The sequence below is a fragment of the Arachis stenosperma genome, chromosome 4 (genome assembly GCF_014773155.1).
Source record: "Arachis stenosperma cultivar V10309 chromosome 4, arast.V10309.gnm1.PFL2, whole genome shotgun sequence".
Lineage (NCBI taxonomy): Eukaryota > Viridiplantae > Streptophyta > Magnoliopsida > Fabales > Fabaceae > Arachis > Arachis stenosperma.
The window spans coordinates 113,648,618-113,662,670 of record NC_080380.1 but is presented as its reverse complement, the minus strand read 5'-3'; the positions used below and the strand labels follow the sequence as shown (position 1 = coordinate 113,662,670).

Below are 14,053 nucleotides of genomic sequence, written 5' to 3'. Positions count from 1 at the left end.
ACACTAAACTTGAAAAGGATGATGATGGCAAAGATGTGGATAAAACACGGTATAGAGAAATGATTGGTTCACTAATGTATCTTACCTCCTCTAGACCGGATATTGTTCAAAGCGTGGGTATATGTTCAAGATTCCAATCTCACCCAAAAGAATCTCATCTTATAGCCGTTAAACGCATCATTAGATACATTAAAGGAACTAGTGATTATGGCTTATGGTATCCAAAATCTGATGATTTTTGTGCAGTAGGGTTTTGTGATGCAGATTATGCGGGAGATAGAGCGGATAGAAGGAGCACCTTCGGCATGTGTTGCTTCCTTGGAAGCTCACTCAACATGTGGTCAAGCAAGAAACAAGCCACAGTAGCTCTATCCACAGTTGAAGCTGAATACATATCCGCATCTGCATGTTGTTCACAATTAATTTGGTTAAAAACGCAGTTGGAAGATTACAAATTAAAAATCAATAGTATACCATTATTTTGTGATAACATGAGTGCTATAAATATTTCAAAAAATCTTGTTTTGCACTTAAGAACAAAGCACATTGAGATCAAATATTATTTTATTAGAGAACATGTGCAAAAGGGTACTATTGATATTCAATTTGTAAAATCTGAACATCAACTTGCTGACATTTTTACAAAACCCCTATGTGAAGACAGATTCTGTTCATTAAGAAAAAGCTTGGGAATGATTGATCTTGTTTCTGCAGATAATTTGTGAAATTCTGATTCTGCCCAGTTTTGTCTCGTAGGAATGGACGAGATAAAAATAAGGATGATGGAAGGGATGTGATAAAGGAGGAGGCTACGCAGAAATTCATCTTCGTGGGCCATACCAAATCTTTTTGATCCCACCATGACCGTTTTGTTAGTTCCTCATTTTTTAAAATCACAATCTTTTTGAGGTCTTATCATATCTAGTTGAAAGAAGCATAGTGTCAAATCAAATCTTTCTTTTCAACTAATCCCTTGATTTAAGAAAACCACTTTTTCAAATTCTTGGAACCCCCCTGGTTAATAACCGCGCTCATGATGGTCATTAGTTTTCCCCACTATCTCTCTCTAATCAGCATTTAATGCCTCTGTAACCTTCCTCTACTCACCTCACCCTTCGGCCTTCTCTTCAACCTCCATCCCCATTCATCTTCTTCACATAATGAAAAAGAAAACTGCTCCAAGAAAGAGTGAAAGAATTCGTCTCTCTCAAAAACCTTCCACTCCCCAAACTCACACCCACATACATATTCACTACACTTCTTCATCTTCTCCCTCACCTCCCACCAAGCAAACCGACTCCATGAGGCACAAAGTGATAGCCCAGAAATCCTCTGGAAGGAGGAAAAGTGAAAAGAACAAGGAACCCAGCGTTGAACAAGAGGAAGAATCACACACCTCACCGATTCCATCACCGCCACCTTCTCCATCAAAGAAAGCCACTTCCGGAAAGAGTTCTCAGAAGACCAAAGGTTTCGTGTTGCATGAGACTAGGGAACCCGCAAACCTTGAATCATTGGAATTCAAGAACATATTTCACAAGCCATACTCTCACTATGATCCATCAAGGTTCTCTACATGTGCATTCTATGAATTCCACCAGGAAGTTTTAGAAAAGAGGCATTTGTGTCTCTCATACTTGGTAAACCTTGATTCTTTGGCTGCCAAAGGGATCAACCTACATCCTCTGTTTGACAATCTCAAATGGTCCCCGTTGCTTCTCATTCACAAAATGGTTTATCCAGGGTTGGTAAGGCAATTTTATGCTAATCTGTGACTGATTGATGGTAGTCTTCACTCCTATGTGAAGCGTGTGCATATCACTCTGAACGCTGAGACCATCGGCGCTGCACTTGGCTACACGGATGAAAGACCGAGGGTTTACATGACTGACAAATGGGACTCAAACGTTGGGTTTACATACAAGCAAGTTCTTTTTCATATCTGTGCAAATATGTCTGGATTGGACGGTACTGTTCCTACTCACAAAGCTCTTGGACCAATCAACTCACTGTTGTACCATATCATAACCCACATTTTGACCCCACAGAGTGGTTCTCACAACAGGGTAACAGTATCTGATTCTCTCATCATATTTGCTCTTGTTACTTCATCTTCTATTTCCTTTAGTTACCTCATGATTAGACATATGTGAGAGTCTGTAAAAAGTATCAAAAAGGCTAATTTACCTTATGAAATGTTTCTCACGTGTATTTTTGAGTACTTTAAGGTAGATTTAACAAATGAGGATGTAGAAAACAAAGTCTCTATGATCAAAGGAGGCGGAGCTGTTAAAGGAACCAAGGGTAAGAAATCTATGCCTTCGGATAGCGACTTTGAGAGTCAGCCTGAATCCTCCAAAGCAACCGAATCAATAAGAGAAATTCTCACCGAATTCTCCAATATGTCTGAGCTAATGGTGCAATCTCATAGGGCGGCTCGCAAGCTAGCCTATGGAAATGAAAGGGCTTGGGGGAGATGTAAAGATAGAGTGGGTCTAATGCTGAAAAACTTGGAGAAGGATCTGGGCATTGGTAGCGAAGAAGGCGTTGAAGATTCTGATTTTAATCTCTCTGATGATTAATTACTGTTTTCTTTGATATTGGCACTCTTAGGCTCAATTTGATACTCTGTTTTGTTAGGTTGGATGCTATTAGTACCATAACCTTGTGATACTTTGTGGATACTTTTGGGTTATATTTTGCATACTCTATTCCCTATATCAAAATCTTTTTTGCAGGTGTCCATTTGATGACAAAAGGGGGAGAATAAATGCTAAAAATTGAAACTGGAAAACAGGGGATGAAATTCTCTTTGAAGAATTCATGATCACCCTTGTTAGAATGATACACCTGATGCTTGATAATGCATAATGCTTGATTGATTATAATTGTGATGCATTCGTTTTGATCATGTGGCTGCCTGGTTGGTTATTAATGTGCATTCTTGCAATAGTTTTATCTTGATGAATATGTTTGCTTCTAGTGAATATTCTGATTCATCTTGGTAAACATGTTTGATGAATACCTTATTTTTGGCAGTTCCTTTAAAGCATTGGGTATGAAAATAAATGTTGAAAATTGCTGTGATCATGCTGTGATTAAAATTATTTTCTTACCATAAGTATGTTGCTCTTATTTGAATGGAAAATATTTTAAACAACAATTTATTTTCAAAAGAATTTTTGGTTGATCATTGTTTGAAGAGAAAATTAATTTATGATGACAAGTGAGTTTTGATTATCAATCCAACTCTGCTCATAAATCAAGCATTTAGCATCATGTAATGAGTATGCTAAATAACATTGTTACTTGAGGCTTGATTAAAATGTTACAGGTTAGTGCTTCCCTTGGTAAAAATGGCATATATTTAGGGGGAGCCATGTGACAATTTGAAAGGGGGAGAAATTCAAAAATTCAAAAGGAGTATTCTTTACTCAACTTTAAATTTCTTTTCATTTCAATTTTAATAATGTTTGTCATCAAAGGGGAGATTGATGAGTTTGAAAAACTCTAAATTAATATTTGTGATGACTAAACATTATTAATATAATTAATTGCAAAAATATTAATTCATACATGGTGATTAAATTAATTTTTCCAATGCAAGTTTTGCTTGGGCCAAAAAATATTAGCTAGCCCAACTTGATGAAAAATATTCAGCATTGATACAAAAAGTGCTTTGATTATTATGGCTGAATTATTATTCTTGGGCCAGTTTGATTTACCACTGCAAGTCCAAATGTGCCTTTAAAAATCAAGTCTAATGTTTAATGCTACACGCCACTCAAGCAAAGGAAGTAAAAGCAATCCCATTTCAATTAATTTGTTCCATTTCAATTAATTGCTTTTCCTCTAACTCTATCTTCTCTCTCATCACTTTCCTTCTCTTCTTCGGTTCTTACACAGCAAACCATAGAAGCTACTTTGAGCTACCGAAAAGAAGGAAAGGCAAAGACCATCTCAATGATGGAAAGAAAAAAAAAACATAAAGTATGCTGTGGCTGAGATTCTTATCACTTGTGGAAAGATTTTGTGATAAGATCTTAGCTTCTCCATACCAAAAATGGAAGAAAAGATTTTGGCCAGCAAGGTGAAGATCCTTGGAGAGTTGGCTTGTCTCTGATTCTGCTCAACCACCACAGAAGGTAGTTAGGGTGGCTACGTGATGGAAGAAGCAGAGATTGGAGCAGATGAAGCCATCATCATCATGAAGCATCAAGGGCCAGAATTTCATCTTGGAGAGCAAGCCAAGGATGGAGCGCTCGGATTGATGAAGAGTGATGACCAAGGAAGAACTAGAGGTATTTGCATGTTGGGTTTTGCATGGGTTACCTCTTCTCTCTCTTTGGCCGAACCAGTTATGTGTGAAGGAAAAGAAGTTAAGTATGGTTTTTGTTTCAACTGTGAAGGCTTCCCCTCTCTATAAAAGGGGTGAACAGTCACAGTTTGATTCAAGGAGAAAGTGTGAGAGTACAAGGCACAGAAGTCTCATAGCTACCTAAGCTTACAGATTTTCTTTTCCTTCAATGTATTCTGTTTTGTAATTTTTCTGTTTAATTTTGTCATGTCTTGAGTCTCATGGAAAAAGGCAAACAGTGAGGTTTGTATGAAAAAGCCATAGAGCGGAAAAAGACAGAGAGTGCAAAATTAAAAGAAAAAGTCATAGATGTCCTTAGAGTTCTTTTGTACATCTGTGTTGTGTATCATGATTCTGTGGGAATCCCTTGTAAGTTGGGTTAGCACTTTACAGTTTGTAATCAGGATGATTATAGTGAAATTCCATCATTGTTGTGATGGAGACTGGATATAGGCTGCACTGCACTTAGGAGCTGAACTAGGATATATCTGGGTGTAATTTTCTCTCTCTTCTACTCCATTTCTGTTTCTACTGCACAGGAGCTAAAACTGAAAAAATATCTCGTGCCAAGTGACGAGACAAAAATAAAAGTCTCGTGGCTAGGGACGAGACAAAAATCAAAGAATCTCCTCAAAGACCAGAAAGTGTAATTGAAAAAAAAAAGGGCTAAGATTCAACCCTCCTCTTCTCTTAGCCACTGAAAACCATCATAAAGGATTGGATTGAGACATCTTTAAAGTCAATAGAAAAAGGAAATTAAATCTTAAGACATCTAATAGGCTATCCAATTCCAATTCTACATTTCAATATTCTAAACAGCTGAATGCTGATCAAATTAAATGATTCAAATATTATAAACAAAAAATGTTTGAGGGCTAATAAAATTTATTATGTTTAGTTATTATTTTTAGTTATTAATCTAATTTTTTAATTCAATAATTTAATATTTTATTTTTAGTTTATATTTTTAAATATTAATAATTAATTGATAATTAAAATTCGTTCGATTGTTCGTCGGTCTGATGGAGTAAGAATTATTGAAGGTGAGGGTTGGAACCTGAACGCGAGAACTAAAGAGAGGAGGAGATCTAAAAGTCGTTAGTAGATCGGAGGGTGGGACCACCTACAAAGACACTTTGATATCAAAATAAGTATCCATACGAATAGGTGACTAATTAGGATAAGATGCAGCGTATCTTGAAAAACGGGTAGGTCCCTCTCCTTTATTCCATGTTCTGGAGTGTGCTCTTCTATTTAAGGGATAGGTCCCTCTCCTTTATCACATGTCCTGGGATGAGCTCTCCCATTTGAGCCTATTCGTCTGAAAGCTTCTATCTGTCTAGATTTTCATTAGGTGGATGGTATCACACGAGAAACACCATCGATTAAACGGATCATGGACCCATCAAGTGGTGAATCCGACAAATGGGCCTCCGATCCTAGTTGGACCGGATCTATCGGAACAAAATTAATAAATTTTACTATTCCTCCAACATTTCTTATATATATATATATATATATATATATATATATATATATATATATGTTTCACACAACCTAAATTATGTATGTAATTAGCTCGTGGGAGAAACAAGTCGAGCAGACTTACACATTACGTATCACAGTCATGCTTTAATGATGGAATAACGATTATTCTAAGTCCACAAAGAACTTATGTGAGTTTGTGTCCTATATGGAAGGATGCGAAAGTGATTCAGTGGGCCATGAAGGCAAGAGCGCAGCTTGCAGGTTATTTCGAACAAGGGACGACCTTCAACTTTGCATAACATTATTAACATAACCACAATCTAATCTAATTAGCGGTAATAAATTAGTGAGTTAAAAAAACCAAAAACTGGGGTACCACCCGTAGAAGTTCATCCCTATAGCCAATATGGTTGTATTTCTTGACCTTAATCCCTCCAAGCTCGTCCCATTTTGGTGGTCTTCTAATAGGGTGAAATTTTGTCACTATTAATTTTTGTCTTGTCATTCTACGCATGCATGATTCTTTTATTGAAAAATTAGAAATAAAGCTCACATACATTATGAAAATAGAGGTGATATTCATTCCGATATTTTAATGCTTTTTTATTTCCTGAATCAATTCAATGATTCTTCTATGATTTGTTCAACTGAAACTCTACTATACCTTGGATGCATTAGAATTAAATTTATTTAATTGATTCAATCTTTGCGTTTTCATTAAAAGTTTCGTCTAAAACTGTAATTTATCAAAATACATCCGAAATTAAAATTTCGGCATTCACAAAAAAAATTCTCAAAAAACAAAACGACAAATAAATTTCTTAAAGTTAATTAAATTTGACAAAAATGGTCATCTCTCAGTTAATCCCATTTTTATTAATGGCAAACATTAACGTGGCAAATATTAATGATAAAACTGCAAAGATAATTGTGACAGTATTAAATTTTAAATAATTATCCCATATTTATAAATTTCATAATCTAAAAAGAACCCTAATAATTAAAGAGTGCCTCAACAATTTAATACATTCACTCGAAAAACCCTACCTCAACAATTAGCTAAAAGGCAATCAAGCTCTCTCAAGATTCAGAAGGCCAGTGACAATCCTATCGTAGTTTCAAAAAAACAATCAAGCTCTCTCTCACTCTAAGACCACCTCAGTTTCTCTCCCAACACTAAAACAAAGGACAATCACAAACCTTCCAACAGTAACAAACCCTCTTATCCCAGCGTCAACATCACAGGCTCCAGCTCTGATCCCTTGCCGTCATATCGTGTCACCTTCGCTGGCGGTTGCCACCTCTCTGATCTGCTCTATTATTCACTACAAGAAATTTTTTTATTGTCGAATTTTATATATAAATCCGACTGTAAATAATATTATAGTCAGATCTAATCTGATAAAAAAAAATCATCGAAAAAAATATATTACCATCAGATCGTTTTCATCGGACACTAATAGCTCAACTATTAACTTTTAATTTATTTCAATTTTATCATAATACATAAAATAAGTTTCAATTATACCTCTACCAACTTTTCTTTGGCAATCATTTATAAGTTAATATTTATTTTCAAATTTTAAGACGACAAAAAAAAAAAAAAAACACCACCACCACCACTAGGTTTAGAGTTTGAGACAGATAAAATTAAAGAGGAGGCTTTGAAAATATTACGGGTAGAATTAAAATTTATTAAAAATATCAGCGATGATAAAATTAAAATTAACTAAATGTTAGAAATATTCTTTAAATTCTTTGAAGATATTAATGACAAAAAATATATTTTATTCTATATATTAATTCTTTTATTTTTTACAGTATTTTCAAGGATTAATTCGCCACAAATCGAATCTTTATTTAAGAATTTTATTATTATTTAATAAATTGTTACATATATAAAGTAGAATTCGACCTCCCAATATACTTATTTAAATAAATTAGTAAGTTTACCATTAAACAAATTTAAATTGGTTATATATGTTAATTAACGAGAACAATTTTATATGCTAACTTAAATTCATTTAAAGATCATGATGCTACTAAATCCTTTAGTTAATCCGTATATGCAGAATTTGAGAATTATAACTGGTAGGTTATATATTTTGGATCAAAGAAAGGTGCATTGAATTGCAAACTTTTTTTATTAATATAAAAAATCAGTCACATATATATATTGTTTCACATATTTTTAGATAAAATAATCAATCACCAAAATAGTCGAATAATTTTCAGTAGAATAATCAACATTTCGTCACAAATAAGAAAAGTAAAATATTTTCACAAGAAATAATCAAATTTTGATGAATATAAAAATCAAAGATCCCTATATTTTTTTATAGTTTTATTCGTATTTTGATTATAAATACAATTCTAATTTCATTATATTATTTATGAAATTTTAGTATGAGCATAAATCAAGTTTGATTATATTGGTTATAAAGCTTAATTATAAATGCGAATCTAATTTGATTATATCATTTATGACGTTTGATAATAAATATAAATATGAGACTATTTTATATTCCTAATAGGTGACTGATATATGGATGAATTTTGATATCATATAATAATGTGGTTGTTTGATTGTAATTAATCTTTCATTGAAATAGGCGAGGAATTGAACAAACAACAAACTGGTGAAAGTCTGAAAGATGCCAGATTTCTAGTGGGCGTGACCTTAAAGGAGAAATAATTATGTGAAACTATTTCTTTTTAAACTGATAGAAAGATTTACATGAATGATTATAGAGGAATATTAGGCGTAAGTAGAATTTGTGATGTATAGTTATTAATTAGTAGTTATTAATATTTTTAATGGTGTAAGATGATATCTAATAGTATAAGATTATTTATTTTTTTTATAATTAAGCTTCGATCAAATTTCAATAAAAGTGTTGACTTCTTAAATTTTTTATGATTATATTTTTAATATGTCTTTTAAATAAAACTTTTAGATTTATTTAAATTTTTAAATAGGCCTTTTTTCATTATTTTTATTTATTTTATACTAATTTTTTATTAAAAGAATAATAATAATTAAATTTTAAACTTAGTCTATAAAATTTTTAATACTATATTACTCTTCTTAAAAATTTAACTTTAAATTTAAGTCGAGATAATGAGATACATAAATAATTATATTTTTAACTATATTCATATAAAATTAAACATCATTTCCAAGGATCGGGTCATGGCTTTACACATATATGCATGGGGCCAAGGCAATTGTAATCGCCAACATGAAAGGGAGATTTGAATGAAATGGTAGATAGACGAAATACATGACAAGTCCACACTATATGTTTTTGCCCGTAATTTATAACTTTGTCTATCTTGGGAAAAATTCCAATAGTAAGGACATTTTTTTTGTGATGATAAAGCATTAAACAAGAGAGAAGAGTACATATATAATACTACAAAAAAAATCAAAGAGGTTTAAACAAAGAAAAAGAAGATGATGGTGATCGCAATTTTCTTTTGGTATATATAGTAGGTCTTTGGTGAAAAATTGAGTACAAGAGATGATTAATAAATATGAACATATAAAAGATTTAGTTAATAATATTAAACGATAAATGATCTAGTATGAAAAGTGTAATAATATATTTTTTGATTTTAAGATAAAATGATAAATAAAATTTTTACTGGCTTTTAATCTCAAAGAGGCATCAAAAATTTTATTTATTTTATTTATTTTAAAAATTTTTATTATGTGGTTAAAATTATAAAATATAATTTTTTTAGTAATTTTTGTAAATTACAAAAAAAGTATATATTAGTTAATTAGATAGTTATTAGATTATCATAACTTGAATTAAATTAAGAGTTAATATTAATTGCAATTAATTATTAAATATACGATATATCATAAGGAGATAACATACCTTTTATTTTAGAGAGAGTTGGACTTTATTGATTATTAGAAGGTTTTTGAAGTTACAACTTGCTCAAGTAACCGCTATCCTATAGAGTATGATTTGATCATTTGGCGACTTAGGGCCATATATGGAGCTATCAACCTCTCTGAGTTGAACCGTCGAGTAACCTTTGTTTGGTCTCCTTCAGAACAATATCTAACTTAGTTCTCTAGCCATACAAAAATTCCAAAAATATTTGGAAAAGGTCTTATTAATTGATCCTTTCAATTGCTAGAGAAGAATTTCCTAGTGATTCCCCAAGCTTTTAAGTCTACGAATAAGTTAAAAATGTATAGTCTATAGTGTAATAAGATGATTCATTTTATAATTAACGTAAAAGTAAGATTTACTTGATCTCATAATATTGAGGTAATAAATATTTAAATAATTGTACATTTATAATTGCATACAAAACTTGCCACAAATTTTGGATTTTCTGACCTTGCTTATAAGTATCGACCACATCCATGCATGTTGTTCATCAGCATCTGAGTGTTAATTAAAAAATTCATCCCCCATAGCCAATAATGTTGCCATTCTTCCCAAGGCTTAATCCCATGAAGCTCTTAGCAATGTGTTGCCTTCCTTTAATGAGTGTTACAACTTCCATGACTACCACTTCAGTTGCTATTCAAGGCAACGAAGAAGCGTATGCTTTGCTGGACTGGAAAGCCAGCTTTGAGAAGCAAAGCCAGGCTTTGCTCTCTTCTTGGAATGGTAGCGACCCCTGCCATTGGGTGGGAATAGCATGTGACCACTCCAAATCTGTGTCCTCGCTAAATTTTACCAACTTTAGCCTAAGAGGTACGCTTCAAACTCTCAATTTCTCCTCACTTCCCAGCATCCATACAATAGCCATGAGGAACAACTCTTTTTATGGAACCATTCCCAAACAAATTGGTGCATTATCCAATCTGGTCACTCTTGATGTCCACTCCAATTAGTTCTCTGGTTTCATTCCCAAACAAATTGGTAGTTTGTCTAAACTCACCGTTCTAGATGTTGGAGATAACAATCTCTTGGGCAACATTCCCCAAGAAACTAAGCATTTGAGCAACTTGAAGTATTTGTCATTTGCATACAATAATAATTTAAGGGGATCCATTCCTGTCGAGATTGGGATGTTAAGGAATCTAACAGAGCTGCATTTTGAACATTGCAATCTCACAGGTTCTATCCCTACTAAATAGGCAACTTAACTAATTTGTCTGTACTTATTTTGAATGACAACAATTTAGATGGTCCCATTCCTCGAGAAATAGGCAAGTTAGTTAATGTGAAGGTTCTGTGGCTTCAAAACAATGAACTTTCTGGTTCCATTCCTCAAGAAATTGGTCTCATGACAAATCTCTATCAGCTTGATTTTTCTGAAAATAATCTCTATGGTTGTATTCCTTCCACAATTGGAAATTTAAGCAATTTGGTATATCTATACCTTTATGAAAATACTCTCTCTGGTGTGATTCCTAATGAAATTGGAAACCTTTATTCTCTTTCTACGATCCAATTGTTACGAAATAACCTTTCAGGGCCAATTCCACCTTCCATAGGTAACTTGGTCAATTTAAACTCTATTCTTCTTCATGAGAATATGCTCTCAGGTCCAGTTTCATTGTCCATTGGGAATTTAGTCAAGTTAGAGATCCTCTACCTTGGTAAAAATAATCTTTCTGGGCCAATCCCTTCCACTATCGGAAAATTGGTAAATTTGGTTCAACTTGACCTTTATCAAAATAATCTTTCTGGACCAATCCCTGCCACTATCGGAAAATTGGTAAATTTGGTTCATCTTGACCTTGGTGAAAATATACTCTCTGGAACAATCCCTTCCTCCATTGGAAACTTGACAAAACTCTCGAGACTATATTTATTGTCGAATGAACTTAGTGGTGAAATTCCAATAGAGTATAACAAGCTCACAGAATTGGAAGATCTCCAATTGGCTTATAATCATTTCAATGGGCAGTTGCCTCACAACATCTGTACAAGTGGAAATTTGGCTAAACTTACGGCCACAAATAACTACTTCACAGGTGTAGTTCCAAGTAGCTTAAAGAATTGCTCCAGCCTTGTAAGATTAAGGCTTGGCGGAAACCAGATAACCGGAAATATAACTGAATCTTTCGGTGTATATCCAAATTTGGACTACATTGATTTGAGTGACAATAATTTTCATGGCCATCTTTCATCAAAGTGGGGAAAATGTTCCAACCTGACATGCCTCAGGATCTCCAACAACAACTTGTCAGGTGCCATACCACCGGAATTAGGTGAGGCAACCAACTTACAAGAACTTGACTTGTCTTAGAATCATCTTACGGGAGCTATTCCAAAAGAGCTTGGCAAGTTGACTTTGATGATACAACTCTTGTTAAGCAACAACAGTTTTTCCGGAAATGTTCCCATTCAGATTTCATCATTGCAACAACTTGAAACGTTGGATCACAAAAGAACTTAGCATGTTGCCTAAGTTGTCCAACTTGAGTCTGAGCCAAAATGAATTTAATGGAACTATTCCTCTCGAGCTTGGGAATCTAAAAGCCCTTCGTGACCTTGATCTTGGTGACAATCTTTTAGATGGAAGCATTCCAGCATCACTTGGGCAATTGATGTTCTTAGAAAATTTGAACCTCTCTCATAACAATCTTTCTGGTGTCATTCCTTCAAGTTTTGATGGGATGTTAAGTTTGATAACTGTGGATATATCATACAACCAATTAGAATGCCCACTTCCAAATATTCCAGCCTTCATAAAAGCTCCCTTTGAAGCATTGAGAGATAATAAAGGTTTGTGTGGTAATGTCTCTGGTATTGAGCCTTGTCCAGCGTCATCAAGTGGTGATTCTCATCATGATCATAAAGCTAAGAAAGTTGTTGTGCTCATCATATTGGTCCTTTCTTTGGCCATCATAATAGCACTCTTAGCATTATGGGTATCATGCCGTGTATACCAAGGAACAGGCCGAAAGGAAAGCAGTGCTAAAGAGATGCAGACTCAAAATTTATTTGCAATTTGGAGCTATGATGGCAAGATGGTGTATGACGAGATTATTGAGGCCACAGAAGATTTTGACAACAAATATCTCATTGGAGTTGGAGGGTTTGGATCTGTCTACCGAGCTGAGTTGTCCACCGGTCAAGTTGTTGCCGTGAAAAAACTCCATTCGATACCAAATGAAGAAGTTCCCAATCTCAAAACCTTCCAGAGTGAGATTCAAGCCTTGACAGAAATCCGTCATCGCAACATTGTGAAGCTATATGGATTCTGTTCTCATTCTCGGCACTCCTTTTTGGTTTATGAGATTATAGAAAGAGGTATTGACAAGATTCTAGGCAATGATGAAGAAGCGGTCGAGTTTGATTGGAATAGGAGGGTGAATGCTGTTAAAGGAGTAGCTAATGCTTTATGCTACATGCACCATGATTGTTCACCTCCTATAGTGCATAGAGATATATCAGCAAAAAATGTTCTTCTGGATTTGGAACATGAGGCTCATGTGTCAGATTTTGGAGCATCTAAACTTCTTAATCCAAATTCATCAAATTGGACCTCCTTTGCAGGGACCTTTGGTTATGCAGCTCCAGGTTTGTTTCCTTGATTATTGATAATGATGATTACATGAGTTTTCATATGATGTGATGTGTATAGCTTCGGGATATTAGCTTTGGAAATACTGTTGGGGAAGCATCCTGGAGATGCTGCATCTTCATCTATGGTGATGATACCATCTTCAGAGACAATGGAACATGCATCAACACTTGATAATAAGTTTCTCTTAAAGGATAAGTTGGATCATCGTCTTCCTTACCCTACAAATCCAATTGCAGTAGAGATTATGCAAATTCTGAAGATAGCAAGTGCCTGTTTGACAGAAAATCCACGTTCTCGTCCTACCATGGAACAAGTGGTGAAAGATCTTGTGGTGGCAAACGCTTCAGTTTCAACAATGGATTAATTTCTCAAAATCACACCATGATGAACTCCAATCAAAGGGAGATACATATATATAGTGTAATGTTTTTACTTATTACATAAAATTAGCAATCATCTTTGTTTGAGTTCTATATATGCATGTAATTCAGTTATTGTATGTGAGTTCTTTTAGGTGTATATCTAACAAATAACAGGTCATATATGTTCTCTTCTTATATATGTCTATCAAGTAAATATTTAAATTTTAGAATATAATAATATATATCTCTTTCTTTTATCAATATAATAATTCTTTATACTTCAATGTTTCGAAGATATTTTTATTATCTTAGAGTTTTAAATTTTTAACTTTTA

General features: G+C 33.7%; 1 pseudogene; it reads left to right on the top strand.

Moving 5' to 3' along the window:
- The first annotated feature begins 10,337 nt into the window (after positions 1-10,337).
- On the top strand, positions 10,338-13,721 carry LOC130975333 (probable leucine-rich repeat receptor-like protein kinase At1g35710; annotated as a pseudogene).
- Positions 13,722-14,053: the final 332 nt, after the last annotated feature.